General features: G+C 34.3%; 1 protein-coding gene and 1 long non-coding RNA gene across 15 annotated transcripts in view; one reads left to right on the top strand and one right to left on the bottom strand.

Moving 5' to 3' along the window:
- Window positions 1-15828, bottom strand: part of Lar (tyrosine-protein phosphatase Lar) — a 781775-nt gene that overhangs the window by 491499 nt on the left and 274448 nt on the right. The window lies entirely within an intron of this gene.
- LOC118682299 (uncharacterized) overlaps window positions 256-15828 on the top strand; it is a 31856-nt gene continuing 16283 nt past the window's right edge. The window contains exon 1 of the long non-coding RNA XR_004978068.2: window positions 256-1276. This is a non-coding gene — a long non-coding RNA (uncharacterized lncRNA). The remainder of the gene's footprint in view (window positions 1277-15828) is intronic.

Raw genomic sequence — 15828 nt, 5'->3', positions numbered from 1 at the left:
AAAACTCCGCAGACAAAATTCACCACACTACAGAGCGCTCAATATCTCATACACATTATTGAACCTAACGCTCTCAGCATAATAAATTCTCTCTCAGAACAAAATTCACCACTTTACATGTACTAGAGGTTTTCGGCCACGAAACGCGCCAGCCACTAATGAACGCTTCAACGATGCCAAGTAGCATTGACTTTGACCGTGTTCGGTGTGTCGCCGCCAACAAATTCAAATTCAGTTTCAGCTCGTACAGCAACGAGTGCGGAACGAAGTGGCCGAGGCGACCGAGTGTGGTGTGCCTCTAGCCGAGTGCATAGAACTCGGTTGTGACGATTTGTGTGTGCAACGAGTGTGCTGCTTCGTTTGTGCGACTTCGAAGAGACGCATAGCATAATTTTTGGCGCGCGACATACGTCAAGGCGCAAATATATATTGTAGAATAAACAAGCAAAAGCACCAAATATACTTTGAGGCGGTAGACAGAAATATACTAAGTGTCAAATGAGAAATTTCAAGTGTGTGTGTATATATAAATGTGGTACATATGTGTTAAGGGGATTTTTTTTTCCTTTTGCATGATGAGTTGGACCTTTTCGCCGTCATTGGTCGTCACCACGTTCGCCGCCGACAGCGAAAATACGCGTGTGGTCGCTTGTTGACACTGACATGCCGTGACAGTTAACATTTGTTTGAAAAGGCAGCAAAACGGAAAGAAACAAACAACAAAAAGTGATAACACAAAAGCACTTGAAACAAATGTGGCGACAACAAAAACAAAGGAACGCACACTCAACGTCTCGAGGCATTAAAAAACAATAGCGCGCCGCCTTGTGTATATGTGTGCGATGACAGTGAAGCAAGCAAACGCATGTGTAAATTGTTATTGCATATGTTAAGGCGCATAGCCCCGTGAGACGTTTAACATAATGCGAACGTGTTAGCATCAGTCTACTGCTTGCCTACACAAGCTGACTCAGCACAAGTGTGTTTTCCTGCATGTATATGTGCTTGTGCGGCCGAAAACAAAAGCACAAAATAATTATAAAAACAAATACAAAAAGACAATGCATACTGACATTTACAAGTGTGTTGTCCAGAGGCAATTGACGCAGGCAACAGTGGTGTCAGCTAATGGTTGGCCCTGCACCTCTATATACCTACGTGGCAGTGTCGTGTTAAATGAGTTCGACGCGTTGGGCTTCACCGTTATTGTGTTGTCATAACATAATTTTAGGCGTTTGGCATGAAGTGCCCCTGTCGTGTGATACAACTGCAGCAGGTGAGTGGTAACACTATGTTTAAATGTAGTAATTATTTTTTAGTATTAGTCACCGAAGTAGCAGGCAGTTGTTGTTGAATATGCAGAGAAATTAACAAAGCGCCAGCTGTTTGTTGTGGTCCCCATAGCGTGCTTTTAAATTTTTCGTAATTAGCGGGGAATTTCGTTTGATGTGTGCGAAGTGTTTGACTTGCTTATGGCTTGTTAGGAGTATAGTGAGGATAGATTGCAGTAAATATTTTCTAAATAAGACAGAAATTATGTCAACTAAACGCCTGATATATTAACTAAATAAAAAAGAATATTGAAAGTAATGAAATGTATTTTAAGCGAACGAAAATTTCAGAGTGTACTTAGCTCATATTAAAATAATTATACAAAAAAGTACGTGTGGCACTCGGGGACTGCCGCGGCAAAGCTATTGCATATATAATTATTTATTTTTTTTGATATTAATTCAAGTTGCACTTTTTGCGCGTGGTGATCGATAAGAAAAAACTTTTTTCTTTTATTGAATATATGAGAAGTTAATATTGTTTGAAATGTTACAATACAAGTAGGTTATTCAGGAATTTTTATAATTAAAACCAGGGATAAGGGGATGCCCTGATGGATTTATTAAGATTAAATATTATTATATATGTATCAGTTAAACATATGCAGAAACTATTTTAAACCCTTTTTTGGATTTTGTAATATAATAAAACAACTGATTTTTGAACTTTCAATACTTAATCAAATAAATAAACGTACGTTGAGAGCTAACAATTAATAAATGTTTTTTTCATAATTTTCAATTGAAAATTACTACTACTAAGCATCACGTCACATTCTTTCATTTTCATTGTTTGCACATTTTTGTTAGTGATCTTCAACAGCAGCAACAAATCTCTCTGTTCATATATTCTTCTGTAGGATTTCAATCTGGCCGTCCCTCATTTTTCAATTGCTAAACGTCAGACGTTTTGACGTTTAGCAGTTGCGCTCTCAATTCCAGAGAGAAATGAGTTGGGCATCTTTTTATCTCTGACTGAAACTATAGGTTTATGATAACAGAGATAAGAAACATAAGTTTGAGACTTGATATTCTCTAAATACAGGTATCGTGAAAATACCACGTCAAGTGTGGTTCCATATTTTGTTGTGGATTCTTGTCGATTATTCCATATTCATTTTCAAATTAAATTTTTCCGAAAGAAAAGTTGTCAATCGCTTTGATTTTTTATCAGCGTAGTTGATATTGAAATCGCCAGTGAAGATAAGTGGAAATTTATAACCATTGATATTCCGATTGAAATACCTAATTCCAATTATATTCTTCAATTCAAACGAGATACTGTTCCAAAAGGTGGGGCAGCTATTTACGAAAATAATAATAATGTTACTAACATTATGACTCCGAATATTGAATCATTTATTTTTTATTAATTCAATTTTTATTAAATTCTATATTTTTATTTGCCATAAAAAAAATGTATCTTAAAAAATATTATTTTTGAATCACCCTGCTCTTCAATTGATTTGTTCCGCTTGAGATATGCGCAAATAAGCCTACAAGTATGCAAACATTTTGTGCATATGTTGTGATCGGTTAGGTTTAATGCACGCTCAAAGCCCCGATAGAAGCTATGCAATAGCTTAAAAATGTCTAATGTAAAACACATTTACAATAACAGTAGTAAAACAATAGTTCGATAATCGGCATTATCAGCCAATGGTAAAGGAATATTTTTTGGTAATAGAAAGAATTATGTAATTAATTTATCAAGCGCAAATTTTTGCATAATGGCAAATACCAAAAAAAAAATTATAAAAACAAATTTTTTTTTCCTTTTTTTTTTGCATAAATTCATTTAAAAACCAATTTACAAAACTTTGTGGCGTTAATCAAATAACTATATTAATAATAAATAATATAGAAAAAAAGAAAACTGTCGAAAATATCGCTCAAATAATGAAAATCGTCGAGTCTGATCTCCCGGTAAACCCTACTCTTATTGGTCAAGAGCTAAACATTGCAGAAAAACCGTTTGGAAACATTTTAATAATAATGGATACAAAACGAAGCTCTGTGTATGGATGCGACACGAATTAACGCAAAAAAATACACCTCATTGACCGAATTTCTAATTTCCGAATCATTGCTGAATCGCAATAAAATCAATCCATTTCTAAAGCGGATGATTACTTTTTTTGCATTTACAACAACGTCTAGCGAAAAAGTTCAAAATCCTAAATCGAATCTGTACCGTCAATAACTGTGCCTTCTGAATTACAGGATTTCTTGATATGATTTTGTTAACAAAAGGTAGGTCGTTTTAAGGTGATGGTTTCAGGCGACATATGTATATGGCTCTTGGCATCACCCAAAAGTACTAACGATATTTGGCTCTTACATTGAATTTTTGAGAATGGCCTTATAAATAAAAAAAATCGAATCCTTGTTCCTGTTCACAGCCCAACGATTTATATACTTTAAATTTCAAGAATTACAATTAAAAGCTTTTTCTCTGATCAAACCACTATTAGATCTGAAGCAGTAGAATTGCTAACTAATAGGTAACTCACATACGGTATCTGCAAAAATCTCTGTTTGACAGCACAATTAGTGCAATTGACTGCTTAGCAAACAGAGAGGGTTTAAGACCCAACTAATATTTTTAGTAGCTCCAATAATTCAATGCATGATAGTAGGACTTGCATACATGTTTTTATAGATATTATATATATTATGAACTTAGAATAGCATATTTAGAAGTGAATGTCTTGTAAGGAATTGAAAAATACATTGCTTGGTAGTTGGCAGAGTAAGTGTAAATACCACATTTTTCTCCGATGATTAGGTCGATGACCCGCTCCTTTGCGACTGCAGGATCTTTCTGGCGTGGAGTAGAACGTAAGAGGTCTTCTGAACTACTTGCCTGAGTAAAGTTCATTTTGCCGCAAACGTGGGAGTTCTTACTGGAAGCTCTCCAATAGGTATTCATGCGGTAAGGCTTATAATCTTGTCGGATTCTGGTTGTTAAAGTTGTATGGAGGAGGTTGAGGTGGAAACATCCAGGTGTTTTCTCTACCATTGTCCAGCCTTTGCAAGACTGACTCTGAAACATCACGGTTTTCTTACCCTCGGCGAAGCAGTATACATAGCAGAAACTTATATTAGTCGTCTCAACAAATTTGTGATAGGCTCAAAGTGCTTTGTCGATTTGTAAGGGTCTTTTGATGGAACTTTTAGGAGTGTTCTAAGATGTCTAAGTAAGAACCCTCTTAGGATCGACCGCTTAACTTAATTTAAGCTAGGGCCTCTGACTATATATCAAGCCATAGATTTGTGTGCGGTTATCTTACCTGACTAAGCTTAGGTTATCAAAGTTTCCCCACTTTTTTGTGGTGTTATTTGAAAAGCAATGACAATGACAGCAATTCCTGGACACTCGCCAGGCTTTAAGCAAAATCTCGTTTCTAATACTTCGCTATATCGACTGAGATATTCGAAAGGGTAATGCAATACGAACTAAATACACTGTCGTCACTTGACTGATATTTTATTGGAATAATGCTCCAAATAAATTGCTCCAAATTAAGTATGCATATGTCAAAAAACCTGTGCAACGTCCTGTACAAAGCTAACAATCCGTCATATTGGTTAAAATGTATGTAAAGAATTAAGGAAAAAGTCCATAACTCCACAGCAAAGCCAAACGAAATTGGCAAAATTGCGGTTTATGGAACAATAACTTTAAACGCAGTTGAAGAAGTGTGCAAAAACAAAGCAAAAAAAATTTTGTTTATTATGATTTACCTTTTTGAACAAAGTAAAGGACTACAGATTTAATTCCACCAATTTTCGGCAATCAGTAGCTGCCAAGTTTTTCCACAAAATTTATGTATACATTTAAAAAAGCGCGTTTTTGTGACTGCAGCACCACCACACAGCTTCCTGTTGGCGTGTGTGTGTGTGAAAAAGTAGCAATTTTTTAATGTGCCATTTGATTGTTACTCCATGTGACATTTTCCCGTTTACATTTATGTTGGGTCTACAGCTTGATTTGTGCGCTAGCATAAAACAAAGGCAACAACCAGGCGATAAAAATAAGTTTGCGTTACAACAACAAATCAAATATTTATATGTGCGTGGATGTATGTATTATAGATGACTGCGTGTATGTGTATATGTGCGCGACTTTTTCTATGCTAGTGCTGGCATCAGTCAATCCAGACTGAATGTATGTCTAGATATCTAGTATGTATATGTGTGTTTATATGCATACAAATATGTATTAATGTTTGTTTATTCGTACATAAGTATGTGTGCAGCTACATATATAGATTCCGGAACTACTGACTGCATGGCCGGCGGCAACACGAAGCGGTGAAGTCAGTGTGGTGGCGGGAGATGAATGCATGGTCTGCGAGTAATGTTGGATACGATGCAAAACTTTTGACATTGTATCAAAAAGCAATGAAGATAAAAAGAAAGTATAATAAAAAAAAAATAAAAATAAAAACAAAAACAATTATTACAAAAAAATATTTACACGAATTCAAACAAATTTCGTAACAGGAAAACTGCGATTAGATGCAGCTGACATAGTTTTGTCGCATGTAAAAAAGTTAGTCGGAACAAATATATAACAAATATATATAAATTATAGAAATAACTACATATAAACATAAGAATATGCATACGCAGACCTAGACGTATTTCAGCAAACAAAAAATTTTAATTACAAGTTACCAATGACTGTCTAGTAAAAAACTGGTGATAAACTACGAATGCGCAAATAGAGAGAAGAATGCAATGAAAGAGAAAGTAAGCCGTATAAAGCAGCAAATGAAAAAAAAAATTTAAAAACAACTAAGATAGGCTAATAAAGAAAGCAATGTAAAAAGGCCGACAGCTAACCGAAAAACTGAAATGAAAATCAAACAAAAAAATAAATGAAAGTAATAAAAAACATTTCACATTTTATGCCAACAATTTTCGGTGCTAGAAAGCCAGCAGATGCATTGATAGAAAGTTTTCGCGCCATTTCATGTCAACTTAATTTAGACGCAATAATTGTTAAAACAAAAAATTAAAAAAAAAAATAAACAAAAAACAAATAAAAAAAATATAAAAAAAAAACGAAAAACTTAAAATCCAAAAATATAAGAATAAACAAAAAAAAAAATAGCGAATTTCAGTGAGCTACTTGCATGATGTAAAAACATATTAAGTTTGCATTTGAAAATAGAAAAGAATAATTTTCAGTTGGGTTAAATTTTGATGGATTTAAGTTACGGTCTACATTTTTCGAACAACAAAATAATTTGAATTAAAGTGTTTGATGTTAGGGCCTATAGGTATTAAATGATAGGAATTACATACTCATATGCGCCTGAAGGTAATAGGTAGGCAATACATATTACTGCATATTGAATTCGATTCACAAATAACTGGATTATGTTCGATATATTTTTTGTAAAACTGGTATATGTTATAAAACGTTGCGCAGAGTTATGTTCTGCTATGTTGTGATAAGGTTAAGCTATGTTATGTTTTGATTATGGTAGTTGTGTTATCTTATGATATGTTGTGTTAAGTTATGTTATATTATCATGTTACAATATGTTGTTATGTTATGTTATGTTACGTTACGTTATGTTACATTATGTTATGTTATGTTAAGATATGTTGTGTTAAGTTATGTTAAGATATGTTGAGTTAAGTTAAGTTATGTCATGCTATGCTGCCTTATGTTATAATATGTTGTGTTATGCTATGTTGTGATAAGTTAGGTTAAACTCTGTTATATAGCGTTAAGTTATGTTTTGTTGAGGTTATATTAGTTTTATGCTGTACTATGTTATGTTATGCTCTGTCATGTTATGTATAACAAAAGTTATCCTAAGTTATGCTGTTATGTTAAGTTGAGTTCTGTTATGCTACGTTTATTTGCGTTATTTTCTGTTATGTTATGTTAAGGAGTTTTATGTTAAGCTGTATCAAATTGTTTTGCTTTATATTCTGTATATCTCACATGATCTAGTTATGAATTATAATAATCTCATTAATTATTCTCTTAAATTGAATAATATTAAATTATTTTACTTTATTTCTAGGCCCCTCTTTCTGTTCAAATACTAAAATTTTCAAGTGGGGTAATTTCACCTCTTTGGATCATAAAGTGTGTTTTTTTAGACATTTAGTTTTCAGGAAGAAATTTAATGTTATGAAATAGAACTTAGCTTTATTGTAAATATATTTATATATATAATTACAGCTGTCAAAAAGAAGAACGTCGACAAAATTATTGCCTCATTGAAAACAACACGCTAAAACAAATTGTTAGCTTCTTGCTCCTAAATAATAATATTTGACTTTAAAATATCTATGCAATTTAACTACTTGCAAGTTTTATGTCGAATGTGATCCCGCTCGCTATTTTGTTTCGGAGAAAACAATTTCAAAGTGTAAAGTAAAAGATGATTCCGAAGATTGGCGCAGTGACCGTCATTTTGTATCAAACTGGCAATATGAGATATTTCTATATTATAGAAGTGATATCTTTAAAGTTTAAGACTTTAGACAGGCCTAACCTCGTCAGAGCATTGATTGAATATGTTTAGTATCAAAAAATTAACAATATAGGTCCGTAAATTCCCCAATACCTTATCTACGGAAAAATTGATTGTTGTCTTCTCTGACAAACTTTATGCAGTTTATATATTTATATTAGTCAGTATGATAGATTCTTGAACAAAATATTATATTAAAACATACAAATTTTGTTGCATCTATATTAATGTATATGTGCTCAAATCCAAACAATTAAACACAAGTCCACTTATATACGCAAAACTCTGCACACACTTATTCAGCTATATGCCTTAAACTATGCAATAAAATGTAAACAAAAATTTGCTTAAATGCTTTAATGGAAAGCTTTACATTCTTTCCCAGCAACCAACACACACATCTTTATTAGGCACACATACACATACCTAATGAAATTGCATGGAAAAACATATTGCATAAATTGCCTGCCAAGAAATTTTTTCACTTGAGTGCCAATAACAAAGTATTTCTAATTACTTTAACCTCCATACCAAATATTTCACAACTCAAAAGGCCAATGTGCACTACACAAATTTGCTGGACGCTTGCCAGGAATCACAGCAGGATTCAGGTAGACCGCAAAGTAATGTGGGGAATGTCGTATGAGCAAATTTGTAACTTAACTGAGTGCATTTTTTTTAACAATTTAGATAAAATTCAAAAAAAAAAAAAAATTGTAGCAAAATAAAGTCTGCACATATTCATTATTTTAAAAGATAAAAAATTTATTTCATAAAATAAATGCTTAAAATTTTATAGATTATTTTGCATATGAATGCATTCCTCAAGCGTTTGGAATGAAGCATACCTTTAGGAGCGCTTAGTTTTATACATAAAATATAGATATTTTGCAATATTTATAAATATTTTTAGGATAGTTATTGTTAAGTTTCTTTACTTTCGCAAATTCTTCGCAAGCCTGCAGTTTATATAATATTTGCTTGTGGCGAAGCGTTTATTCAGTAAAGCGTAGACTGTATAAATGTTGAAGTAAAGCGTGACATCAATAAAAACATAACGAAAATTATACAACAAATAATTTAACAAAATCATTCAAATTTAAAAGAATTAAAGATCTGCATATATTTCGTAAGAATAGTGTTTGCTAGCAAGAATCTCAGAATAGCTTTTCAGTATAGCTTTTCCCTCTTTTCCACATATTTTTGTTGTGTAATTATATAAAGACTAATATATATTAATAAATGCATTATCCTAAATGTCTAGTAATAGCTCTTGTTAATATTTAAATGATGATATAAATTGACTGTCCGTACTGAAAAAAGTTCAAGCATACCTATACATGATCAACACTTAAGATCTGATGAGCTTTTCGTCGAAAGGTACTCGCGGCAAAACTCCAGCTATAAAGCACCATAAACAAGCAAATAAAAGTAATTAGTAAAGCAAAAGATTTAAGATCGAAGATCATGAAGAATATAAATAAAAAGATCCTGATTATGATTATCTGCTTTGGAAAAGTAATAAAATTCTAACTAAGGTTTTCGACAATAATGGAAAAAATTATTAAGAAATATATTAGCCTAGGGAGTTGCCTGAAAACGAGATATTTTGGGGTAGAAAATTCTATCAAAGAATTTAGATAGCGAACGAACTTATAGCATTGTTGAATTTAAAATAATCACAGATAAAAAAAAGCATTCAAAAAAATATTTTGATGTCAATTTTTTAAAATCACTTCCGAAGGAAAATTTTGCTATCTATTCTTGTATTCTTGCTTCTTCAATGCTTTGAAGTTTTGTTTTTAATATTTTACACAAAATATATTTAAAATGACATTCCAAAAATGTTAAAAAAGCAAATCTTTTGGTATACAAAAATTGGGTTTTTTAGTTTAAATTCAACCTTTGGTTTCCGTACAGTTTGTTTATTTTCTGCACTGACAAATAGCTCAGTGCTTGAAGCAATTTATTTAGTGCGAGTGTATTATGGAATTTCTGAGTTCTTTTTCATTCTTCCAGTCTGTTTGAACAGCTGGTGCTATGTGCTCGCTTCGCTACTCTCTAATGATCTTGGTGAATCGAAGATAACTGTTGTAAGAAGCAGAGAATTAGACAGTGTGGGAACCTTATACCAGCTATGGCGCTGGACTAGGGAATATGGCAGCGAAAGCTGCCCTCAGACTCAAAGAATCTGGGTAGTTAGATGACTGCAAGCCCGGGCACTCTTGATTCCTCACACATTTTAATTTCATTCCAAAATATTTGGATTAACAGGTTGCCGAACTTTGCCTCGGCTGTCGCTTCTGTGCTCATATACATTTAAAGGTGCTACGAGAGGGAAGGACTCGCTGTAGGAGAGGGGCAGTGAGCTTTTTTACGGATGGATTAAAGCTTGCGCAGAGGATTGGTGGAGGAGTACTGTTGGGAACTTTTCACCAGCACATGGTTTACGCTTTAAGGCTGCAATAAAGTTAGCAGTAGATCTACTACTCTGGAGTACAGCATCCTTTAGTGTGGTGACTATGCACCTCGATAATAAGGCAGCGATATCAACTTTGAGTTCGTTGACTGTGCACTCAAGACTAGTGAAAGGATGTATTAACTCCTTATCTCTAGCATCGAGTTATTTTATAATTAGACTGGTTTGGGTACCTGGCTAGAGTGGTATTGCAGGAAATTGTAAGGCTGATGAGCTTGCTAGGACCGGTATTTCAGTCTCATTAACTGCGGAATGGGAACGGGTAGGGGGTCCGTTGACAACTTATGGATGATCCGACTCAATTGCCAGGCATCAAACCAGCTCAGCAAGCGTTGGCCAAGTACCAACAGCTGTACAGTCGCAGGGTCCTTATGGTCCAGGGTAATTCGCAAGAGGTCTAGGAAACTCTTTGTATTCACCAAGGTCCAACTTTCAAGGGTTCTAAAAGTTTTAACCGGACACTGTCCGATCGGGACTCATGCGCTAAGATTAAACATCTTACCGAATGCCAGCTGCTTCTGCTGCTTGGAAGAAGATGAGATAAAATTATCTCAACACTTTCTATTCGAGTGTCCCGCTTTTGCCAGATCAAGCCAAAAACACCTCGGATTTCATACCATTTAGGCATCCAGGTGAAATAGCAGAAATAGATATAAAACACCTAAGTAGACCTAGCTAATATCCAACTACAGGAGTTTTTCGTCTGGCCTTACAAAGAACTGTATACAACAGTCTAAGTGTAACCCCCGCGAAACTGGAGTGATCAGCCCTCTAACCTAACCTATGATACGTTGATATACCTGAGGGTAGGGATATTTTGTATGTTAGAGTGTAAAAAGTGCCTGGAAATCATGACACCAAACAATTATTATACTTAATTTGGTTTAACTATTTTTATATTTTTTTATGCCTTTAATTATCAACCACAAAATCTTAGATTATTAGAGATAATAATTTTAAGTTACTTTTGAAAAAGCAGTCATTTTAAGGCACCTTTTTTTTTACCCAACTTAGAGAACATAGAGTAATAGTAACCAAAACTAACTGTATACTATTTCCACTGCCATTATACTTATTGATCACATATGTATTATATATGTATATAAGAACTTCCCGCCAAACGTTTTACACAATGCTTAGTACTTAATTTTAGCTGTCACCAAGTGTCTATCCACAGCTCTTTCAAATTTTGTCTATGAGTTCTGTTGACCCTTTTCTATGCACAAATTTCAATTTCTCTATCCTCACTATTCGGCAGATTGCGATATGTGTGCATGTGGCTGTGAGTTTGAGGTTGTAGTACATCAGTCATATCATTTCCTGCCACAATCTTCCTGACAGACATGAAATTCTGTAAAATTTCCTTTTCTTTCTACGTGTTTGAGTTTTTTTTATATAATTTGAAAGGAAAACCAACAAATTAAATTGCCACAGTGTTCAATTGGCTTGCATTTTATTGAGTGATGGTAGCGAGGGAATGGTGATACGAAAGGAGCTGTTAAAGTGTTTGTAAAAACAAATAAAGGGTGTGACATGAGATGAAGTTGTAATGGCGGAATGGGTATTAAATACATATGACACTTTCGAATTCTGGTTCTTTACACAATAATAGACTAATTCCTGACGATATAGCAAAGCATGAAGTCTGAGGTTGTGGAAATACATAAATATATTTTAGACAATATGCGACCCAAACATAAGGTCGATTAAGCTGTAAAAATTACTTACGCTAGACCTTAAAAAACATAAAACGAAACAGATAAATTTAGTATAAGACGATTAAAAAGTCATTGCTGCCATAAAGACGCAGAGTATTGTGAAATATTATAAGCGCTCTTGGAAACAGCATCGTTTTTGGAATAAGCTTACAGAGCGAATGTATGATAAAGAATTTTTGTGCGCTTTGTTTCGTTAGGGACAAAGTTGTGTTCAGTTTGAGTTTTATCTTCCAAAAACAGGTTGTCTGTTGTACTAAACGGAGCCAAGCCAAACAGCAATGATGCTTTTGAGAGCATTTGAAGCAAAACCTGAGCAAGTGTGTTCATAAAAAATGCCCAATTTTTCTTTGAGAATGACTATAAGAGTACAAAACGTGTTATCTTCCAATAGGTGTTGAACCGTTACGTAAACATTTGAATGCAAGAAAAACTTCCTTCACCTTTTGCAAAGAATACTTTTGCAATATTTTAAAAATGAGTCTCTAATGTTTGCACTTTAGCTATTTTAGAGGCTGAGTTCTTTTCAATTGGGAAGCGTTTGAATCTTTCACTAGATATATGGAAACTTTCTCTATGGGAACTCGGCTGATATTTTTAGAATGAGTGGGGATGAGTCCCTAACACATGTCTCAATGGAAATGCTAACCACAAAGTACCTGTCAGCATCTGAATTAACAAATAAGGGAAGCTTTTTTACTGCTTCTAATTTTAGACTGGTGTGGACTGAGTACATTACCTTTGCTTGAATGTCAGTGTTAAACTTACTTAGCTCTTTACATAATTTTGGGTTAACTATTTATTGACATATAGATTTTTTTATATGCACCATATATAAAAATAACATTTCTTTAAAATTGTTTTCTATCTTTATACATCTTCCTTTTTCGCCTGCATTACCTAACTTTTGTGCCAATGGACATGCCGTTTACTAACTCCATTGCTTGGTTTAACTTTAGCGCGTAGCTCATTATGTATGCAACTGCGCACGTATCCTTTTTTCGTCCCACATTCACCGGCATTCGTCGCACGCTATTCAGTTTCATTTCTTTTCACACAACTTTTGACCAATTTCATTCAATTGACATTCGACCACAACACGCACACAAACCGAGCACCAAGAAAACCATAACCAAGTCGAAGCTATGGCGAATAACAACAACAACAAATATGCATACGCAGGAACTAATTCAAATGAAAATTTGTGGCAGCTGGAAAGCAATGAGTGTAGTAGCAGCAGCAGCAGCAGCAGCAGCAAATAGTGCAATCGTCAACTCCAAGTCAAGTAAACGGCACGGTATTAGGTGCGGGTGGGCGGATGCTACCCTGTTAGCTGGCCACAAGCAGATGCGCACGTCAAACCACCAGACACTGTGAAATATCAAAAGAAAATTCATTGAGCGGAATTCCAAAAGAGCTTGATGGCAATCAAGTAGTTAGCCGTTGTGCAATGCTAACGGTGCGGGCGATACTGCTTACCGGCTACTGTGGTACTGTGGGTGTGTGTGTATTGGTTTGGAAGAGAGTGCAGATATGGATATAAGTGTGTTTGTGTGTGTGTGTGTTAAGTGCCAATACATATAATAAGCACACAAAGCACTACAAAGGTGTGGGTGTGGTGTGTTGCAATAACGGATTTGTTATTTACTTCCCGCTGAAGTAATGTGAGATGTGAAGACACTCGTCATACCGTCATAGCAAGTGAATTGTAGTCATACTCTATAGAGTTATATACATATACACAAACACACTATCGAGTTCACTTAGCATTTAGTAACACTAGAAAATTTAATAGGTTAGTGAAAAAGTGCCCGGTACCCTCATATTGAACTTGCGCTTAGCAGTAGCAGCTTTACAGGGTGGCTGTAGCAAAGTTTTGAAAAAAATCCGATATATATGCGTATACTAAATTCTTGTGTCCGCTGTTTGCTATAGAATTGTTGTAGATAAGGAGTGATTATTATATTCAACAACCTTCACTCGAAGTTAACTTTTCACTAGCAAAGTCAATCACCAGCACCATTTTCACTTGACTTTATCGTAAGTGACACACTGTTTATCAATCGCAACTATCTGCTTCAGAAATGGATCGATTTCGTTGCGATTCAGCAACGATTCGCAGATGGAAACCTCTTCCATGAAATTTTCTGAGTCTTAACTCGTATTCAGGCATATTTAAAAGGATTTTATACAGAACAGGGTATATTAATATTGCCACGAATTTTGTAACACTCAGAAGGAAACGTCGGAAACCTTATAAAATATATACATAAATGATCAACATGATGAGCTGAGTCGATTTAGCTATGTCCGTCCGTCCGTTCGTCTGTCTGTATATACTCGAGTAGTCCCTCATCTTAAATTTAGCACATGACCGTTTCTCCGGAATCAAGTTCTTGTTTGGAAAACTTTTTCATTTGACATAATATTTTCACGAAATTTGAAACGGATTATTATTTAAGACAATAATGGAATCCCCGAAGAAATTTTTCAGATCGAATAACTATAGCATATAGCTGCCATACAAACTGAACGATTGGAATAAAGTTCTACTAAAGAACCTTTTGTATTTGTGAAGAGTATTATAGCTTCGGTGCAACCGATGTTAACGTGTTTTCTTGTTTGATGGTTGCTTGTTATATAATATTATCAAGACCGTAAACACTATTCAGTTTTATAACAGCCTGCCTAATGCTTCGCCTGTATCGAAGAAAGACTATAAAATAGAGTATGACGCATTTCTCTTTGTCTGGGGACAGTCTCTAGTCAAAGCATCGTTGCTTGCTAAGAGCAAACGGTAGTAAAAGGTCCTTTAGGTCAGAATGATCTTGCAGCCGTAACAGTTTTGTTTGTTGACCAGCGCTTGCCGAGCTGCTTAGAGGTACATAGGTACAGCGAAAGGCGACAAGTACTGACTCGCTTTCAATCGGGTGAAATTGGGCTAAGAATTTAAATACAGTCCAGGTTTGAAAAAATCGTTTTTTTCATATTTTCACAGTTTGTATAAGCATATCTCCCTTCAAAGCGGTTGTACCTATAACTCAAGTTAAAAGCAGTCGATTTGCTTGATACTGGTTATGACTACCATATTCTTTAGAGGTTTCTATACAACAATTTATATATATAGCGAATACTCGCTTTAAGCACTAATGTAATCATTAGCAGTAAATCTACAGAGCAATTTACTCAGCTTACTACAAAGCTTTACTCATATTATATTCGAACAAAATTTTTGAGGTGCTGTAGCTATAGTAAAGCAAAAAAAGATATTGAGGTGACAGAAGTTTAAGTTTGGTTTTTAAAGCAAATGTCTACAAGTTGAAAGACAAATTGCAAACATAAATGTCATTAAATATTAATTTTCGAAAAATATAGTAATTTTCGTGCAAAATTTTGGTGTTACAGACAATTAAAAAAAAAACATATGCGACAAATGTAAATGTCAAATCACAATTTAAAGAACATCAAGTTTCAGCTTTAACATATGTATACCCCGAATGCTTGCCGAATTATGTTGCTCTCTTCTTGTAAATTACCGCAATTACAACGAGCAACACGCTCGGAGCTTACTGTATGACACATTAAGAATAAAAATGTTGGCGACAGAGCTTGGCAGTGTTGCCGGAGCGTTGTAGTTACAAAACTACTATTAAAATGAGAATGAAATACATATATATGTTGATGATGAAAAAGAAATATAAAAAAATATAGAAAAATTTTGACAAGTGAAAAAATTGAAACTATAAATATAACTGTACAAAATATGCTGAAAAACTTACAAATGAGCATAAAATTGC

This window comes from Bactrocera oleae, chromosome 3 (genome assembly GCF_042242935.1).
Source record: "Bactrocera oleae isolate idBacOlea1 chromosome 3, idBacOlea1, whole genome shotgun sequence".
NCBI classification, from domain to species: Eukaryota; Metazoa; Arthropoda; class Insecta; order Diptera; family Tephritidae; genus Bactrocera; species Bactrocera oleae.
Note: the sequence above shows the minus strand (reverse complement) of the source record. Positions and strands in the feature narration are given on the sequence as shown.